Raw genomic sequence first — 19,358 nt, 5'->3', positions numbered from 1 at the left:
TCTGTCCCTCTAGATCACGTGGTATTCAGTCAGTATGATGACACACTATTATTGAATTGATTATTGGTCACTGACTCTGATTTTTTCCCCCTAGATCACATGGCCCTCAGGCTGGTTGGAGGAGGAGGTGCCTGCGCTGGGAGGGTGGAGGTTTATCACAACGGCTCCTGGGGGACGGTCTGCAATGACTATTGGGACCTGGCAGATGCTGAGGTGGTGTGTAAGCAGCTCCAGTGTGGGACGGCACTCAACGCCTCAGTGTCAGCCTCCTTCGGCCAGGGGACCGGACCCATCTGGTTGGACAAGCTGCTCTGTCAGGGGAACGAATTGACTCTGTGGGGGTGTGCCTCAGGAGGGTGGGGGCAACACAATTGCAGACACAGTTGTGGGAGGACACGGGAGTCGTGTGTTCAGGTACAGGACTGCAATAACTCGCTATACCTAACCAGTGGAAAGTGAGTCGTCTGTACATTAGCCATTAATATAATAATAGTGGAAACCAAAGCAATATGAATTACTACATACAACTTATTTAAACTGAGAGGAGGAGCTCAGTAAGCAGGGCAGCTTACTGGTGATCCTGTAATACATGAAGATTTCAAACCATTTATACCACCTCTCCAATTTCTAGTTGATTGTCTTAAAATGTTTTATATAAAAAGCTTTTTAATATTGCCTTACAGAAGTATTGTAATCAGGATAGTTCTGAGTGTCATTCATTGCAGTGCAGTTTTCTTTCATGGTTGTATGTTGTTTTGACAGAGTTCAAGGATCTTAGACTCTTGAAGGCTGCTCTGAACCAATAGAGGTTCTCTACAATGGCACCTGGCGTAGTGTCTACGGCGACAGAATGACACAGATTACAGCTTCAGTGATATGTCAGCAGCTGAACTGTGGAGAAAGTGCTGCCATTAGAAATGCACAATCCAGTTCTGATTACAAATGGCTTGATGAATTGAACTGCCGAAGACACGACTCTACACTGTGGCAGTGTCCATCCTTACCCTGGGGTCAGACAAATTGCGAAAACTATGAGGTGGCTGCGATTGAATGCACAGGTAAAGATCTCCCTCTGTTGTTCCTCTGCTGGTCACCTGCTGGCTCAGCAGTTAAAGACCACAGGTTTGAATCCTCCTCCTGAGATAACAAGGACACGCTGCCCCTAGCAAGTTACACAACATTGTAGCTGTGTTATTGGAGGTACTGTCCTTTCTAAGCAGGGATGTGTTAAAGTACAGAAAAGCAGGGCCTCTTTAGAATAGAGAGGAGATGAAACTTAAGAGATCCCAATAGAAATATACCCAGGCCTTATGGACACCCCTACAGCAATATCTTCAGAATACTTTGCATTCACCATTTCTTGTTTCAGCTCAAAACAAGAGACACAAAGCAGGAGCATGATTGAGCAGAGTGTGAATGCAATGTACTTTTTTTCCAAACACTGAATTCACTTGATTGTTCTTTGTTTTTAACAGTGAAAGAGAAGCCGCCTGTCACCAGCATACCCAAGTCATGTTCTGAAGACCTCACTCAAGAGCACTGCTCAGGTTATTTTATATTTAACATCGTCTAAAAAATAATGCATACAATTGCAAAAGCATGACCTTACAGTGATATGTATTGACATTTTACACAATATTATCAACGTTTGGCATTTAAATTTCTGCTGTAAACTAATTTTAATGAGCAGTTTTTATAGTTTCCAATAATAGAGTCTTTTTAAATTAATAATTCAACACTGAATTGTGATTGCCTCTGATCTCTGAGACTGGTTACCTAGATTTTTTTCCAGAATGGGATATCAAGCCTCTCTCTACTACTCACACAGCAGCCTCTGTGCTGAACTGATTCAGTAAGCCTTGCTGTTTTATTCCAGAGCCAGCAGAGCTGAGGCTAGCTGGAAGCTCAAGTCCCTGCTCCGGACGGGTGGAGGTGCGGTTCGAGGGGTCCTGGGGGACAGTCTGCGATGACTCCTGGGACCTGAAGGACGCCCAGGTGGTCTGCAGACAACTAGGCTGTGGGGCAGCAAAGAGCACAAGGGGGGGTGAGGCTACGTTTGGACAAGGGAACGGCACCATCTGGCTGGATGAAGTGAACTGCAGGGGCAGCGAGATGCACCTGTGGGACTGCCGGCACGCTCCACTGAGACACAATGACTGCGACCACAAAGAGGACACATGGGTTACCTGTGCAGGTGAGAGAGGGGGTTATCTGAGCAGGGGAGATGGGGAATTAGCTATACTGGGGAGATGCTCTGTTGTGTTTGGCAGGGAGTACTTGCTTACATTGCAAATATTAACAGTCATTTAATTTTGTTTTACTTCACACTACACTCTTATAAACATAAACACAAAAGCACAGCTCTAGGGGGAAATGTTTCTTATTGTGTAGTGTTTTGAATTTGGGAGTCGTGTGGATAAACGAAGGGAGCCCTCAGTTAGGGCTTTCCTATGTAAGCAATGTGAATACAGCTTTTTTGCTTTATTTACAGTACAGTACCCAACTGTTTACAGAAGTGTCTGTCTCTCTTCCTCTCCAACAGAAGCCTCTCCATCCAGGCTGCAGCCACAGAGAAACATGACCATCCCAGTGATAGCCTGCATCGTGCTGGGAGCTCTGCTCTTTGTGGTGTTGGTCCTGTTAGCCTGGCAGCTGCAGCACAACAGGATGCTGAGGAGAGGTAGGGAACAAATCCCTTTAAAGAGACGCGAGCTCAGGAAGGTGACACACTCAGGTCCTAGTGCGCTGTTCTAGGATTGTATATAGTAATGTCCTACACCGGCATTTTAAATCTGCAGTGCTTTCCAGACAACACAAATGCACTACCCAGGTCCTTTATAGCAGCGATCATTGTTCTGTGCATCTCAGATGACAATTTATAAATCATTTGCTTTTACTAATGATCTGGTTAGAGAAAAAGCTTGTCTTGACCCACATGTGCGATACCAGCCTGCTGCAGTAGGGGCAGCAGAGGTCACAACCTTGACAAGTTCTGTCATTAATTAAAGAGCTGTTAAAATGGCAGTTTTAAATAAAGAAAAGAAATGGTGTTCTTGCACTGTGGCTCACTGAAGGCTGTGCTGTTCAGTACAGTGTGTGCAGAGCCTTGTCACTGTGAATGAGAGCCTGTTTCCTCCCATAGGGATTGCTAAGGAGGGGCTTGACCCCTTCCATGAAGCCGTTTACGAGGAGATTGAGTACAAACTGGCCAGACAGGGAACCTATGATCTCCAGGTCACCAGGGACAGAGGCAGATAGATAAGTTCCTGCTTTTAGTAATTGTAACTAACTACATTTGGTGACATTGTTAGGTGGTGTTTGAATTGGCTGAGTTAGTGTGTGATTAGTACCAGGTGAGTGGCTAAATTGATTAGCAGTTGATTTTGCTATTTGATTGGTTTTCACACAGTTTAGTTGGTTCTTTTGCCAAGCAGGTGTAACATTTATTCAAGCAGCTTATTTTAGCGCCAGCACGAAGCGCCAGCTAACCGAAGAGCCTCAACAAAAGAGCCGGGAGTCTAGCTGTGGGAGTCCAGCGAGGGGAGGCCTGCGCTGAGACACTGGTCGAAATAGATCCGATCCTAACAGCGCTCTGGAAGAAGCCATCTACGAGTCAGGTCTGTATCCTCCACCCTACTGCTCCTACTGTGCCTTTTGTCTTGCTTGTCCTGCTATGACTATCTCTCACATCCCTGTTCTGTCCTCCCGTCCTCGTCCTCTGCCCTCCCTCCGCTGCTGCTCCTCCAACCCATCTAACCTCATTTCTCTGCCTCTCCCCCCCTCCCGCACACTCTCTGGTGCACTCTGGAACTGTCACTCTTCTGCTAACAAAGCTGATTTCATCTCTGCCTTTGCCTCCCACCTCTCGCTCGATTTCCTTGCTCTTACTGAAACCTGGCTGTCCCCTGAGAACACTGTTACTCCTGCTGCCCTGTCCTCTCTCTACGTCCTGTCCCATACCCCGCGTCTCACTGGACGGGGAGGTGGGACGGGTCTTCTCCTCTCTCCCTCCTTACTCTTTTCTGTCCCCTCCGATCTCACCTCCCTCTCTGTCAGTACCTTTGAATTTCATGCAGTCCAACTAACTTCTCCCTATCAACTCCTGCTCATTGTTCTGTACCGCCCCCCTGGGCCTTTCACTCACTTTCTGGATGAACTCGACTATCTACTCTCCTCCCTCCCCTCTCTGTCTACCCCGACTGTCCTGTTGGGTGACTTCAACATCCATCTCTCCAACCCCAGCCACTCTGCTGGATTCCTCCCTCTCCTTCACTCCTTCGACTTCTGTCTCTCTCCGTCCCCTCCTACCCACAAAGCTGGCCGTCAACTGGACCTCACCTTCTCCAGGGCCTGCTGCCCCTCCAACCTCTCTGTCACCCCCCTGGACCTCTCTGATCACTATTTCATCTCTTTTTCTCTGTCTCTCCCCCCTCTCCCTGCTCCTCCTACCCCCACTGTCACCTCTCGCCGTAACCTTCGCTCTCTCTCCCCCTCTGTCCTTGCCTCCACTGCTCTCTCTCACCTCCCTCCTATCGACTCCTTTTCACAACTCTCCGTAGACTCTGCTACCTCCACCCTCTTCTCCTCACTCACCTCCTCCCTCGACTCCCTCTGTCCCCTCACCTGCCGACCTGCTCGCCCCTCCCCTCCCCATCCCTGGCTCTCCTCTGTGCTCCGCTCGGCAAGAATCACACTGCGATCTGCTGAAAAGAAATGGAAGAGAACCAAACTCCCTGCTGCCCTAGACCTTTACCGCACTCTCCTCTCCTCCTTCTCCTCTGCTAAATGTGCTTATTTCCAATCTGTAATCGAAGCCTCCACTAACAACCCACGTAAACTATTCTCTACCTTCTCCTCCCTCCTAAACCCTCCCCCCCTCCTCCTCCCTCCTCTATCTCCCCTGACGACTTTGCCTCCTTCTTCTCTTCTAAAATCTCAGATATCCGCAAACTCTTTAACACCTCTCCCTCCCCCGCACCCCCTCCTGCTCCAACCCTTACACCTACTACATCCCCTACTAACTCGCCCTCCCTCTCCACCTTCTTGCCCCTCTCAGACTCTGACCTCTCCTCCCTGCTCCAGGGTCACAAACCCACCACGTGTGCCTTGGACCCCCTCCCCACTCACCTCTTTCAAGCTGCTGCTCCTGCTCTACTCCCCTTCATCTCCTCACTCCTCAACACCTCTCTACTTTCTGGCATCTTTCCCTCTGCCTTCAAAAAAGCCTCTATCACTCCCCTCCTCAAAAAACCCACCCTCGACCCCACCTCCCTCCAGAGCTACCGTCCTGTCTCCCTCCTACCCTTCCTCTCCAAAACCCTCGAGCGGACTGTACACCGCCAGCTCTCTGCTTTCCTGTCCAACCACTCTCTGCTTGACCCTCTCCAATCTGGCTTCCGCTCTGCTCACTCCACTGAAACCGCCCTCCTGTCTGTCACCAACTCACTTAAGTGTGCCCGAGCTGCCTCTCTCTCCTCTGTCCTAATTCTCCTCGACCTCTCTGCTGCCTTTGACACTGTTGATCACTCTATTCTACTATCATCTCTTGCTGACCTGGGGATCTCTGGCACTGCTCTGGCCTGGTTCTCCTCCTACCTCTCCACCGCACTTACCAGGTAACCTGGCGTGGAGCAACCTCCGCACCTCACCCTCTCTTAACTGGAGTCCCCCAAGGGTCAGTCTTGGGTCCTCTCCTGTTCTCTCTCTACACCCGCTCCCTGGGCCCCCTCATCGCATCCTATGGTTTCTCATACCATTTCTATGCTGATGATGCTCAGATTTTCCTCTCCTTCCCCACCTCTGACTCCACCATCTCCTCCCGTATCTCTACCTGTCTGTCTGCTATTTCCTCCTGGATGCACTCGCATCACCTCAAACTCAACCTCTCTAAATCTGACCTCCTTTTCTTTCCCTCCTCCTCCCCCTCCTCTGATCTCTCTATCTCTGTTCCTCTGGAATCTACCACACTCTCTCCCTCTTCCTCTGCTAAGAACCTTGGAGTCACCCTGGACCCCTGCCTCTCTTATTCCCAGCACATCTCCACTCTGGCACGCACTTGCCGATTCTTCCTGAGCAACATCCGAAGAATCCGACCCTTCCTCACCAACTACGCTACCCAGCTCCTGGTCCAGGCCCTGGTACTCTCCCGCCTAGACTACTGCAACTCCCTCCTGGCTGGCCTCCCTGCGTCCGCCACCCGTCCGCTCCAGCTCATCCAGAACTCTGCTGCCCGCCTGGTGTTCTCTCTGCCTCGCTTCGCCCACGCTACTCCACTACTCCGCTCGCTCCACTGGCTCCCGATCACCGCTCGCATCCAGTTCAAGACTCTTGTACTAGCCTACAGATGCCTTGACCAGACTGCACCCAGCTACCTCCAGACCCTCATCTCTCCCTACACCCCCACTCGACCTCTCCGCTCAAGGACCCATCCGTTTATCTTATTTTATATGCTATATTCCTAGGAAAACGCATGTATTAAATGATGTATTTTATAAACACAGCAGGTGAGTGTTTAATATGTTTAAGACACAAAATAATGAATTACCTTGACAAAGCAGACATGAAAACATGTTTTTCTTTTCTTTTGAGTATATCTTGACACACGTGGACATATTAAGGTGAGATTTATGAAAATCGAAAGCCTTACATATAGACGGAATACACACCTTTACTATAGACGAGCTCTTAAGTATATTTTAGGAAATGTAAACGTTACAGCAGCCATTGTACAAGTCAGATATTAGAAAGAGATAGCGAGGCTGCCTTGGTGTCCAGATTAGTAATGATAAACACAGAGTGGTTAAGTGCTTGCACACACATGAAGCCTAACACGACAGTCGCCGCATGACATATTAATAAATTAATGTCTTTTTTGCATTCATTATCGTGTAGCCATCACATTAACAAATGGAAACAGCATTAATTATATGCAAACTTTCTTCTTGAAGTGGCATTTTGGATCCCGGGAACTAAAATATTCCTTTTTATGAAAAAAAACGACTTCAGAGATTTCAAATCGGTTTTGAATACTAATGTGAAAAAAAAACAAAAAAACACACAACATCGCTGTCCGATTGAAGGATGTCATCTCGCACGGCCGAGACCAAGAGCATTGCAAGTAACAACAATGCCAGCTTTGAGAGCTTTGCAATTACAATGTTCTTGCTAGCGCTCAGTCCACAGGCGTTTGAGTCCCTGTGAAAGTGCTTCGTTGGGCTGCTTTTATTCTCTGCGATGCTACCTTTCCTCGAGGCAAACTGTGCTCTTAATAAGCAGGTATACTTCATAAAGGCTCTCGATGAACTAAATGGAGTTTTATGAAGGTGGTCCTAGATCTACAGCTATGGCCGAAAGTTTAGCATCACCCTATAAAATTAACCAATTTTGATTCATAATGTCGAATGAAATCTGCTGAATAATGTTACGGTAACATATTGAATGACAGAGCGTGTTGTAGTTTTCCATATACTTATTGAAAAAAATGACAAATTGAAAAATGTGACATTTTGAAATCTAACAGTACTACTATTTTTCCGGTAGACTTTATTTGCGATATCATTTTGTTTCTTTGATTACATGATGTTAAATAAAATATCGAAATGATGTTCATAAAGTTGTATTTTTTTATTTTGAATTATGTCTCAACCCCCCGAATTTGAGGTGATGCAACACTTTTGGCTGTAGCTGTAGGCGTGTTGTGCCGCTCTGGAGCTGCATACAAAGGGTGGTTATACAATGTAACACTTGCAAGGGTGGTGGGTGAAGCCAAAACAAAAAAACACAGAGCAATGAAAATTGGACAACCAACGGTGGATCATAAGAGTGATTAGCGGCTGTCGAACATTTTCTAGCAAACTCTCTTTGAGGTACTTGGGTCTCCCGTCACACTGTAAGTGCAAAAAGCAAATTACTAATCATATCATTAAAAATACACCAAGATCTTTAATTTTACTCTTCTGTAAATTTCCACAGCAGTGCTAAGTCTATGAAGCCGCTGTAATACCCAATTCTGTATCCCTACTTCTCTATGCCCTGTCCGTCACACAGCAGAGCCTTGTCTGTACAGGGCCGGGGCGGGATCAAAAGCTGTATTGCATTTGCAGACATGCCTGTACTGTAGGATGCTTTCAACATGTAAGATACACATCAGGTTATTTACCCAGCTACCCAGATACCTCCAGACCCTCATCTCTCCCTACACCCCCACTCGACCTCTCCGCTCCGCCTGCACTAGAAGACTGGCTCTACCTCCGCTACGCTCCCCTGCCTCCCGAGCCCGCTCCTTCTCCACCCTTGCTCCACAGTGGTGGAACGACCTTCCTACAGATGTCAGGACTGCCCAGTCCCTGACCACATTCCGGCGCCTCCTTAAGACTCACCTCTTCAAACAGCACCTGTAGAACTCCTCTGTTGTATCCTGGGACACTATCACCCTTCATTTAAACATGCTTTATTTTGCTCTTATCTGCCCCCTATTTTACTGCATTTAATCCTGTACCTCAGAATATTGTAATCTGCCAAGTGTTTAATCTGTAGTATTTTGTACTTAATCATATCCTGATGTAACTATCACTATTTAATCATATCCTGATGTAACTTTCACTATTATCTGCTGTATTATTGAATTGTGGTTTGTCACACTTGAGAATTATTGTATTTCTTGTTCTTATTGTATGACTTATATTGTAACACTTGAATGTATTTGTATTTGCTTGCGATTGTAAGTCGCCCTGAATAAGGGCGTCTGCTAAGAAATAAATAATAATAATATTTAGGCCAAACGTAAAACCAATAAAATTAGTTTTTTCTTTCTTAAAGGGCCAGTGGCCTAACCCTGTGAATTCTAATAAAACTGTCCCACTGGCATTTCCGCCCTACAATACACACTTCGGACTCCATTGTTTACCAGCACTGTAGATGAACCTGAAACTGTGATGTACTGCACCTGCCAGCAGGGGGGGTGCTACATCACAATTCCATACAAACAAGCTCACAAGTCAATTAATTCGAAGGCATTCTTGTAAGAAGTGTTAGTGTGCTGCTGTTCTATTTCTTTGAAATATTTTGGGGTTTTGAATTCCAATGGTGTTGCTGGACAACACAATAAATAAAATAGGAGTTACAAAGTTACAAATCCCCTTTTCTGCCATGTATGGGCAGGATAAGGTTACTATAAGATCAGTTGAATCAAACAGCTTTAAAGTAATGGCAAAACTAAGGTCTAATGGCCCCCAAACCATTCTAAAGTCAAATATGAGCCTAGTTATTATGCTCATAAAGCTAAGGGTGACCCTCACATTGGTTTCTTTGACCCACTCCTATTGGATGAGTACGTCTTTGATAATGCACATTTTAAACATTTTGGAGAAAAGGTGATATTATAAATGTCCCCTCCCTGCTGACATTAAGACGGCCTGAGCAGTAGGTCTGAGCTGTGGAGAGCCCATTCCCTTTGTATAATGGGGGGGAGAGGTGATGGTCAGAAAGGCATCCTCCCTTAGTGGAGCGCAGTTGGCTGCAGAACTCCAGGCGACTGTCCCTGTTGGTGGAAATGGGGGGTGAGGCTGGGGTCAGGACTGGTGGTATGTATACAGGCAGGTATGCTGTTTGGAGGAAATAATGAAGGTGCAAGCCCCTTTCACACTAACGCTCCTACCTGGGTCCCAACCTGGGTTCTGGCTACCCGGGTCACAATACCACGTACCCTGGGTCGGCAGCGACCCACCTCAGGATGTGGGTTGACACACTTTGACCCAGGTTCAGCGAGACAAAATGCATGATGGCTGTTCGTAAGCCGACAAAGCAACAAACAGCCACGCCTGCGCGAAGGTTTCACTTCCGCAAGCAACATTTCTGTTTATTCTGTTTAGCAATATTTCTGTTGATTGAGACACCCCATGAGCCAGATTGCAGCAGGGATGAACATTTGGGCCGACGAGTCAATCCAGAGAAGCTTGGATGGAAGCTGCTTCTTGGGCATTGCGTGCGTGCATTTACTTGCTTCTGTCACCCAGGTCGACCCTGCTTCTTCAAAACCCAGTGTGAAATCACGTAGCCCACCCGCGTGACACCAGGTCACAACCCGGACAGAGCATGCCAGTGTGAAAGAGGCTTTAATGTACTAGGGGGACAGCGATTGCAGACATCAATTTAACATACAACTGTGTATAAAACATGAAAGTAAGCATTTTTTTTCTTTAAAGAAAAATAATAAAATAATAGTTAATAAGCAAATAACTTTAAATAGCACCAGCCAACACAGCAGAATTTTATACTTTGCCGTTCAATTCTGAGGTTCTGTAAGTTCCCTCTCCTTAGATCTTGTCACTACAGATTGGGAGCTTACAGCTCTCATCTTCACACCAGCCCGAGACCAAGAGCTGCACCGACTCTGTGGTTTGTATAGAATCTGAAAAACAAGCAGCTGTGTGACGTGAAGCTGTGGTCGTCTGTGTGCTGAAGCTGCTGATAACTGCTGCACAGGGTAACAGCACAGGGAGACAGTGTAATGAGAGTATTAGTGCTTGACAAGATGCAGAGAGCTGAGAATGGGATCTTTTAGTTCTCATGAAGGTACAGCGCTGGGTGATGTATATGGAGTGCTTTAATGCTCATTAAAATCCTGTAGAGCCTTATACAAATATTATAATAGGAATCATTCAACTATGAATGAAAAGCAATGGGGAACTGTATTTTCAATGGTAACAAGATACACCTTAATTTCCCAATGGGACTGTGACAGGATGGACCGAGGTTTGAGACTCAGAGACAGTTTTAAAGTTCAAAAATAAAGTTTTTAATAAACAAAAATAATCAAATAAATAGGCACAAGGGCCAAACAAAAAGATTTCAAACACAAAATACAAACACAAAACAAAAACTTACAAAATAAAGTTTCCAGGCTGGGCCTTGCCTTCACTGGAACAGAAAAACACCACATACAAACACACTCTTGCTTCTGGAACTCTCTTTCTCCTACTCTCTCCCCCTAGCCAGGGCCTCTCCCCTGGCTTTTATTCCCTGTGGCTGGAGCCCAATTATTCAATAATTGCTAATTAGTCAATTAGGGCTCCAGCCACATTCTCACATGTTTTCCTGGCAGGGAGGAATTTTAACCCCCTCCCTGCCAGTCCCAACCATGATCATAAAGACGGGGCAGTACCCCGTCACATATCCCCCCCCTTGTGCCAAGCACAACATGGCCTAAATGGCCACCTCCCCCCTCAGTCTCAGTCCCAGAAGAGGGGGAAGCACAGTGTCCATGGGGGTGGCCATGGTGGGACGTCCGGCACCACCCAATTCTTCGTGGCCAGCAGCTCCCTCTTCCGGGGCTCCGGCCACACACCATCTTGCTGCGAAAGTGCAGCTGGGGGAGCTGGTCTCCTGACCTCCCTCCCCCTCTTCATGGCCAGCAATTCCCCTCCGTGGGGCTCCGGCCATAGTGTAGCGACCCCATGCGAAGCAGGATCCCTGGCAACCCCAGGCGACGGCAGCAGCTGCGGACCCTCGGGAGGCGACGGCAGCAGCAGCGGACCCTCGGGAGGCGACGGCAGCAGCAGCGGACCCTCGGGAGGCGACGGCAGCAGCAGCGGACCCTCGGAAGGCGGAGACGGGAACGGCGGCCCGGCTCCCTCTGGTGGCGGAGGCGGGAACGGCGGCCCGGCTCCCTCTGGTGGCGGAGACGGGAACGGCGGCCCGGCTCCCTCTGCTGGCGGAGACGGGAACGGCGGCCCGGCTCCCTCTGCTGGCGGAGACGGGAACGGCGGCCCGGCTCCCTCTGCTGGCGGAGGCGGGAACGGCGGCCCGGCTCCCTCTGCTGGCGGAGGCGGGAACGGCAGCTCGTCTCCCTCTGCTGGCGGAGGCGGGAACGGCAGCTCGTCTCCCTCTGCTGGCGGAGGCGGGAACGGCAGCTCGTCTCCCTCTGCTGGCGGAGGCGGGAACGGCAGCTCGTCTCCCTCTGCTGGCGGAGGCGGGAACGGCAGCTCGTCTCCCTCTACAGGTCCCTTCAGCCCTAGGCCTGTGGGCTTCCCCTTCTCGGGCCGTGGACGCACCGACTCCTCCCGCTCGGGCCGTGGACGCACCGACTCCTCCCTCTCGGGCCGTGGACGCACCGACTCCTCCCTCTCGGGCCGTGGACGCACCGACTCCTCCCGCTCGGGCTCCTCCCCCTCGGGCTGTGGACGTTCGGGCTCCTCCCTCTCGGGCTGTGGACGTTCGGGCTCCTCCCTCTCGGGCTGTGGACGTTCGGGCTCCTCCCTCTCGGGCTGTGGACGTTCGGGCTCCTCCCTCTCGGGCTGTGGACATTCGGGCTCCCCCTCTCTGGGCGAAGGCAGCGGCTCCCCCTCTCTGGGCGACGGCAGCGGCCCCCATTCTGGCTCTCGGGACGGCAGCTCCTCCCCTTCTGGCTCTCGGGATGGCGGCTCCTCCCCTTCTGGCTCTCGGGACGGCGGCTCACCCCTCTCTGGCTCTCGGGACAGCAGCTCCTCCCCTTCTGGCTCTCGGGACGGCAGCTCCTCCCCTTCTGGCTCTCGGGACGGCAGCTCCTCCCCTTCTGGCTCTCGGGACGGCAGCTCCTCCCCTTCTGGCTCTCGGGACGGCGGCTCACCCCTCTCTGACTCTCGGGACAGCGGCTCCTCCCCTTCTGGCTCTCGGGACAGCGGCTCCTCCCCTTCTGGCTCTCGGGACAGCGGCTCCTCCCCTTCTGGCTCTTGGGACAGCGGCTCCTCCCCTTCTGGCTCTCGGGACAGCGGCTCCTCCCCTTCTGGCTCTCGGGACAGCGGCTCCTCCCCTTCTGGCTCTCGGGACAGCGGCTCCTCCCCTTCTGGCTCTCGGGACAGCGGCTCCTCCCCTTCTGGCTCTCGGGACAGCGGCTCACCCCTCTCTGGCTCTCGGGACGATGGCTCACCCCTCTCTGGCTCTCGGGACGATGGCTCATCCCTCTCTGGCTCTCGGGACGATGGCTCACCCCTCTCTGGCTCTCGGGACGACAGCTCCACCTTCTTTATTGGAATGATTGGGGCGTCTCCCATATCTACCGCCAGGTAATTAATGACCATCAGGGCCAGCTCTGCGAAGGACGCCGGGTGATGCTGTTCCTCCCACTTTTCCCACCTCCCCCCATCTCGACGCCACAGCGTGTTGACAACTATGGGGAGGTCGTGGGAGAGGTCTGCCTCAGGGTGCATCAACCAGTCCCATATTTCCTGGGATGGTGGTGAAGGCGGTGATGTTGGAAGTGGTGGGGTGGCTGCCGAGGACGGGGTTTGCAGCTGCTCCTGGTCCCGATTGTGGGGACATCCTGCCCAGTTGTGGCCATCCACCTCACAGTACCCACACCAGTCAGCTGGTAGCCCATCTGGACAGGACCTCCACTGATGATCCTCCTTCCCGCACCAGGAGCACCAGGGGAAAAGACTGGCTGGGTCCTCCAGCTGGGGTGGCTGTTGTTGCAGCAGCCTACATTTCTTCGGCTGCTGCTTCTCCTGCCTTTGCCGCTGTCTGCTCTTCTTCCCCATTTATCAAAAAAAAAAAAAAAAACTCCCAAAATTCAAGAAAGAAAAAAAAATTACTGCTCTGAGCCTCCAGGTGGCGCTATCCCACTTCTGACACCAAATGTGACAGGATGGACCGAGGTTTGAGACTCAGAGACAGTTTTAAAGTTCAAAAATAAAGTTTTTAATAAACAAAAATAATCAAATAAATAGGCACAAGGGCCAAACAAAAAGATTTCAAACACAAAATACAAACACAAAACAAAAACTTACAAAATAAAGTTTCCAGGCTGGGCCTTGCCTTCACTGGAACAGAAAAACACCACATACAAACACACTCTTGCTTCTGGAACTCTCTTTCTCCTACTCTCTCCCCCTAGCCAGGGCCTCTCCCCTGGCTTTTATTCCCTGTGGCTGGAGCCCAATTATTCAATAATTGCTAATTAGTCAATTAGGGCTCCAGCCACATTCTCACATGTTTTCCTGGCAGGGAGGAATTTTAACCCCCTCCCTGCCAGTCCCAACCATGATCATAAAGACGGGGCAGTACCCCGTCACAGGACATTTACTATGTATAATATTAACTATCATACATACAGTAATGTTCCAATAACCAATGCATTTACCAGTGGTATACTGTACCATTATAACATTACTTTGGGAAACCAAGCTCTCTGATTGGCTGAAAGGACTGTACAACTCTCCTAACAATGTAGAGCTGAGGAGGCAGGTCCAAAGGGGCGCTTAACCTAGAAGAAGATCAAAGTGAGTCTGTTAACAACTGTGAAAAGTGTAGCACCGCCATCTGGCTTTCTCACTGCTGGTATTGTAGGCTTTAATAGTATTAGTTATACTGCCCCACTGCTATACGAATTCCTAATCCGTACATAACACAGAATACCTACTGAGTACAGGATCTGTAAATGCTGCCAAAACCACACTGTGTGTCAGAATAGGGCTCTAACCACAGCCAACTGTTCAGAAGGCATCGACTTGAAACAGAAACAGTGGCATGTAGCTATCGATAGTTTATTCATTTGATGTGGATTCTCATTACACTGTGCACTTGTAGTGGAGCATTTGCTATGTAGGGGAGTTAAGTTTCAGTCTTTAAATGTATTATTTGCATATGAGGCCCATTGCTGACAAGACTGAAGAAAGAAACGGCTGCAGCTGAGAGCACTTGCCAGAGGAAGCAGGAAAAACCTTCTTTACATTAATTTTATATTTGTAAAAAAAAAAAAAAAAAAGTAAGAAAAATGAGGGAAACTTTCTTTTTAGCAAGAATTTTTGTTTTTCTACACGGATTAATAAGGCTTTAATAAAAAATACATCTAGATTTTAAATGTTACATAATAAAAATAAGGGTGATGTTAATCTAGTTTAAGAAGATATTTATAAAAATATGAAAATGCGATTTTTTTTGTTAAACAGATTAATATCAGCCCCTGTGGTATCACACCTGCCCTGCTTTCCTTCACTTTCTCTGTCTCTCACTCCTGATATATTGAGATGTTGTGGTACTTTGCTTTGCAAAGCTTTTGATGTCAAAATTCTTGCATGCTTGCAACCCTAACCTCGTTCACATCTAGGTTATTTTAGACGAGACCCACCACGGCGATGAGTTCAGAGATTGTTTGTGGAATAAATACTTCATTTGCACATTATTTTTGTATCATTTTGCAAAATGAACCCTTGACATCCCTTTCACTCATTTCTGGATGTTTGCATTGTTTAGACTTTGCAATATTCTTAAAGGACTCGGATGTACCGGTAAGGTCTTAAAGGAATTCGATGTGAGGAAACTAAACAAACAAAACATGGCAAGTTAGAAGGAAAGAAAAAAAAAAGATAAAGCTGCAGAATTTTTAAAAACTATTGATTTGTAGCGCAACATGTTCAGTAAAGCAAAAACTGAAAGTGATGTTTCAGTAAAGGGAAGTTATGTTGTATTGGAGTTTATTGCGCAAAAGCCTTTTTATCGTCAAAGCCTTTTTCAGAGGGTGCTTTTGTAAAAGACCGCGGGCCCAATATTGATCATAGGGCAAGGCACTAAAATTAAGGCACAGGTTGTTACAGACCACCCAGGTGACCCGCATTTCCAGGGTCAGAACCGCAGACCCAGTCCCGCCACAGTCATTCACACTTGTGTGTAAGATCACTGTTTGGCTGAGGCAAATAAATTGAACATTGTCATTAACAACATGTGATAGTATGTACATTTTATTTATTAATGGGTTCTTAATTTCCCTAAGGGGTGATAAGTGGGAGCAAACAGGCACAATCAGACTTGTGTAATGTGATTCATGGGAGCCTGCAGAGTCTGCTGAATCTGTAGTAGCTGCGGCCTCCAGACTCGGGGGTTTCAATGTCAGCATTTTTACCTGATTTCTTTTTTCATCTTTCCTTTCCATTTATTACAATGAAAATACTGTCACAAGAAATGGACTGTCAGTCAGTAATCTGGAACGCGGGAATACCTGTCCATGCCTTAATTCCGAGATCACTTTTTCCTTCAAAAGGCTTCACTGGACTTGTCTGACCTCAGCACCATGTTACTAGATCCTCAGCTGATGCACTATCCTTGCACTATTGCACTACAATTAGGTCATTGTAGATACAAATGCTCTTAATCCTTAATTGTTTCTTCTTATCTCATAGTGCATTCTAGTTGTATTTGCACTTACTGTAAGCTACACTGTATTTAAATATTGTATTAGCACTGTAACCTTGCATTGCCAAATAAACTAATAATAATAATAATAATAATAATAATAATAATAATAATAATACCTCTGGTACTTTATGTATTTTCTCTTTACTGCTTTGTAATCAGTGACTTTTTAATTTTTTTCATTTCTCTATACAGGCAAAAATATAAACGCATTAGAGCCCTTCCAAGCACCACGTGATGTGGATGTGACAGACGCCTCTGTGAGAGATGCCATTTTACAGGAGGAAGGCTGATAATTCTACCAGCAGTAAACTGAACAAAGAGATTCTGCAGTGAAAAAGCTTTTACTGCTTGAGCCACTAGGGGACATGCTGCTCCTCATTAAAAAGTTTGTTTCGTGCCATGCGGGCTTCTGAATAGCTGGCTGTGGTTAGAGCCCTATTCTGACACACAGTGTGGTTTGGGCAGCATTTACAGATCCTGTACTCAGTAGGTATTCTGTGTTATGTATGGATTAGGAATTCATATAGAAGTGTGGCAGTATAACTAATACTATTAAAGCCTACAATACCAGCAGTGAGAAAGCCAGAGGGCGGTGCTACACTTTTCACAGTTGTTAACAGACTCACTTTGATCTTCTTATAGGTTAAGCGCCCCTTCGGACCTGCCTCCTCAGCTCTGCATTGTTAGGAGAGTTGTACAGGCCTTTCAGCCAATCAGAGAGCTTGGCTTGCCAAAGTAATGTTATAATGGCACAGTATATCACTGGTAAATGCATTGGTTTTTGGAACATTACAGTATGTATGATAGTTAATATTATACATGGTAAATGTCCCATTGGGAAATTGAGGTGTATCTTGTTACCATTGAAAATACAGTTCCCCATTGCTTTTCATTCATAGTTTAATGATTCCTATTTTAATATTTGTATAAGGCTCTACAGGATCTTAATGAGCATTAAAGCACTCCATATACATCACCCAGCGCTGTACCTTCATGAGAACTAAAAGATCCCATTCTCAGCTCTGCATCTTGTCAAGCACTAATACTCTCATTACACTGTCTCCCTGTGCTGTTACCCTGTGCAGCAGTTATCAGCAGCTTCAGCACATAGACGACCACAGCTTCACGTCACATAGCTGCTTGTGAAGATGAGAGCTGTAAGCTCCCAATCTGTAGTGACAACATCTAAGGAGAGGGGACTTACAGAACCTCAGAATTGCCTGCCTTTATACTTCACACCTGTTCTTACCCAAGATTTACCCCCATTTCTGCCAAATAGGAACAGTCACCATGGCGTAGACCAGATCAGATAAGTAATTTTTTCTTAATTATTGCAATGTCAGCCTTGTTGCCAAACAAGTAACAGAAACTACTGCCTATATAACCTGGTGTGTATCTTACATGTTGAAAGCATCCTACAGTACAGGCATGTCTGCAAATGCAATACAGCTTTTGATCCCGCCCCGGCCCTGTACAGACAAGGCTCTGCTGTGTGACGGACAGGGCATAGAGAAGTAGGGATACAGAATTGGGTATTACAACGGCTTCATAGACTTAGCACTGCTCTGGAAATCCTAGGTTTCAATCACACAAAAACAGAAGACATCCCAGAAGAGATGCGCAATGCAAGAGTATCGAAACCCAGGCCTTTAGGCAGAGTGAAGCCTGGCTGGGGTCCGAACCCAGAGCTCAGAGATAACTACTAAGTTCCTTGCTCTCTGCACCCAGCTTTCTCAAGCTTTTCATAAACACAAATTAAAAAAATGTTTTTTTTTTCTTTTTCTATCTTTCAGATCTCTCCCCCTTTCCTCCGTATCGTGTGTTTCATCAATGCTGGGCGGTCTGGGAGGAAACAGTGATGTATTAGCGATATATATGGATAGAACAGAAAGGAGCCCGCTGATTTGACAGCACACCTGTTTGAAATCTTCCTGTTTTCTGTCTGAAAAAGGCCATGCTGAGTGTGATTGGTGGGGTGGGGGGCCTGTGTTTCTGCTGGTGTTATGGGGCGTTGAGCACCCTCTCAGTTGCTGTGTTGGCTCAAGGGGGTGAGCACAGGTCTTGACTTCGCTCAGAAGAGGGTTCATCTGTCTTGATAACAATGGAGAGCTGCATGCCCATCTTCTGTCTCACTGTCCTGCTTCTGCACTCACCAGCCAGTAAGTTCCACGCTGTTATTTCTTTATAGCTTTTTAATGAAGTTGGTTATTTATTCTGAGACAGGGAGTCCGGTTCAGTGGTCCAGGGACTGAGTGACTTGGTGGGTAGAACTGCCCATTAGGATGCTTTCCTTTCAAGGCTGTTTTTATTGATTGATTTATTGAGTTTGTTAACTGGGATAGAACTGTAGAGGTATAGATTCTGGAGGCTGGGTTCCACCTGCAAACCTGCCTAAACCCAGCCTAGGTGAGGGGATACTGGTGTTCAGGTGGACACAGTAACTTCTCAACGCAGTAAAATGGGATCTAAAATACTGAGTATATATTGTGCAAGTTGAATTTGTTTCACTGTAAAGAAAGTCCCTGCTCAAGCACAGTGTATTTCCAGCTGTGTTGCATTGCAGAAATAACACTTCATGGTGCCACGGCTGTGTCTGCTGGTGAGCCTGCAACTTCACAAAGATGTAACTTCTAGATTATAGTGTGTTAATCTACCAGAATAGTCAGGCAGTGCTGCTGTTGAACTGAAGAACAAGTTGTACTGCAGCAGTTTAAAATGTTAAAAATTGAATTGTAACATTGAGAGCAATTTGTTTAAGCTGAATTGTATCTGATGCCCCTGTAATTGAAGTGGTCTATTATTAAGTTGTATTTACTATTATTATTATTATTATTATTATTATTATTATTATTATTATTATTATTATTATTATTTTACATGGTGAATGATCATTTTATTATAAACTTCAGTGTTTTACAGTCTTATTATTCACGGTGCTGGCGCACGACCCGTCTACATTATGTCTTATGGTGTTCATTTGTATATCTTGTATTGATGCAATTTTCTCGCTGCTGCTTCCTCAAATTGTCGCTTTTGTGTATTGATTTGTTTTGTTGATGGAGTTGCATCCCAGTGAGATTTGTCTGATTGGTAACATTTTGAGATCAATCAAAAGCGTGTGTTCAGATACAGTACTTATTTCTCGCAGAGAGCTGTGTCAGGGTTCTTAATCATCAATGTGGAAGAATAAT

At 47.0% G+C, this 19,358-nt stretch overlaps 1 pseudogene; it reads left to right on the top strand.

Moving 5' to 3' along the window:
* The first annotated feature begins 1,682 nt into the window (after positions 1–1,682).
* LOC117964836 (scavenger receptor cysteine-rich type 1 protein M130-like) overlaps positions 1,683–19,358 on the top strand; it is a 27,680-nt pseudogene continuing 10,004 nt past the window's right edge.

Source organism: Acipenser ruthenus, chromosome 41 (assembly GCF_902713425.1).
Source record: "Acipenser ruthenus chromosome 41, fAciRut3.2 maternal haplotype, whole genome shotgun sequence".
Classification (NCBI taxonomy): domain Eukaryota; kingdom Metazoa; phylum Chordata; class Actinopteri; order Acipenseriformes; family Acipenseridae; genus Acipenser; species Acipenser ruthenus.
This window is presented reverse-complemented; position numbering and strand designations above follow the sequence as displayed.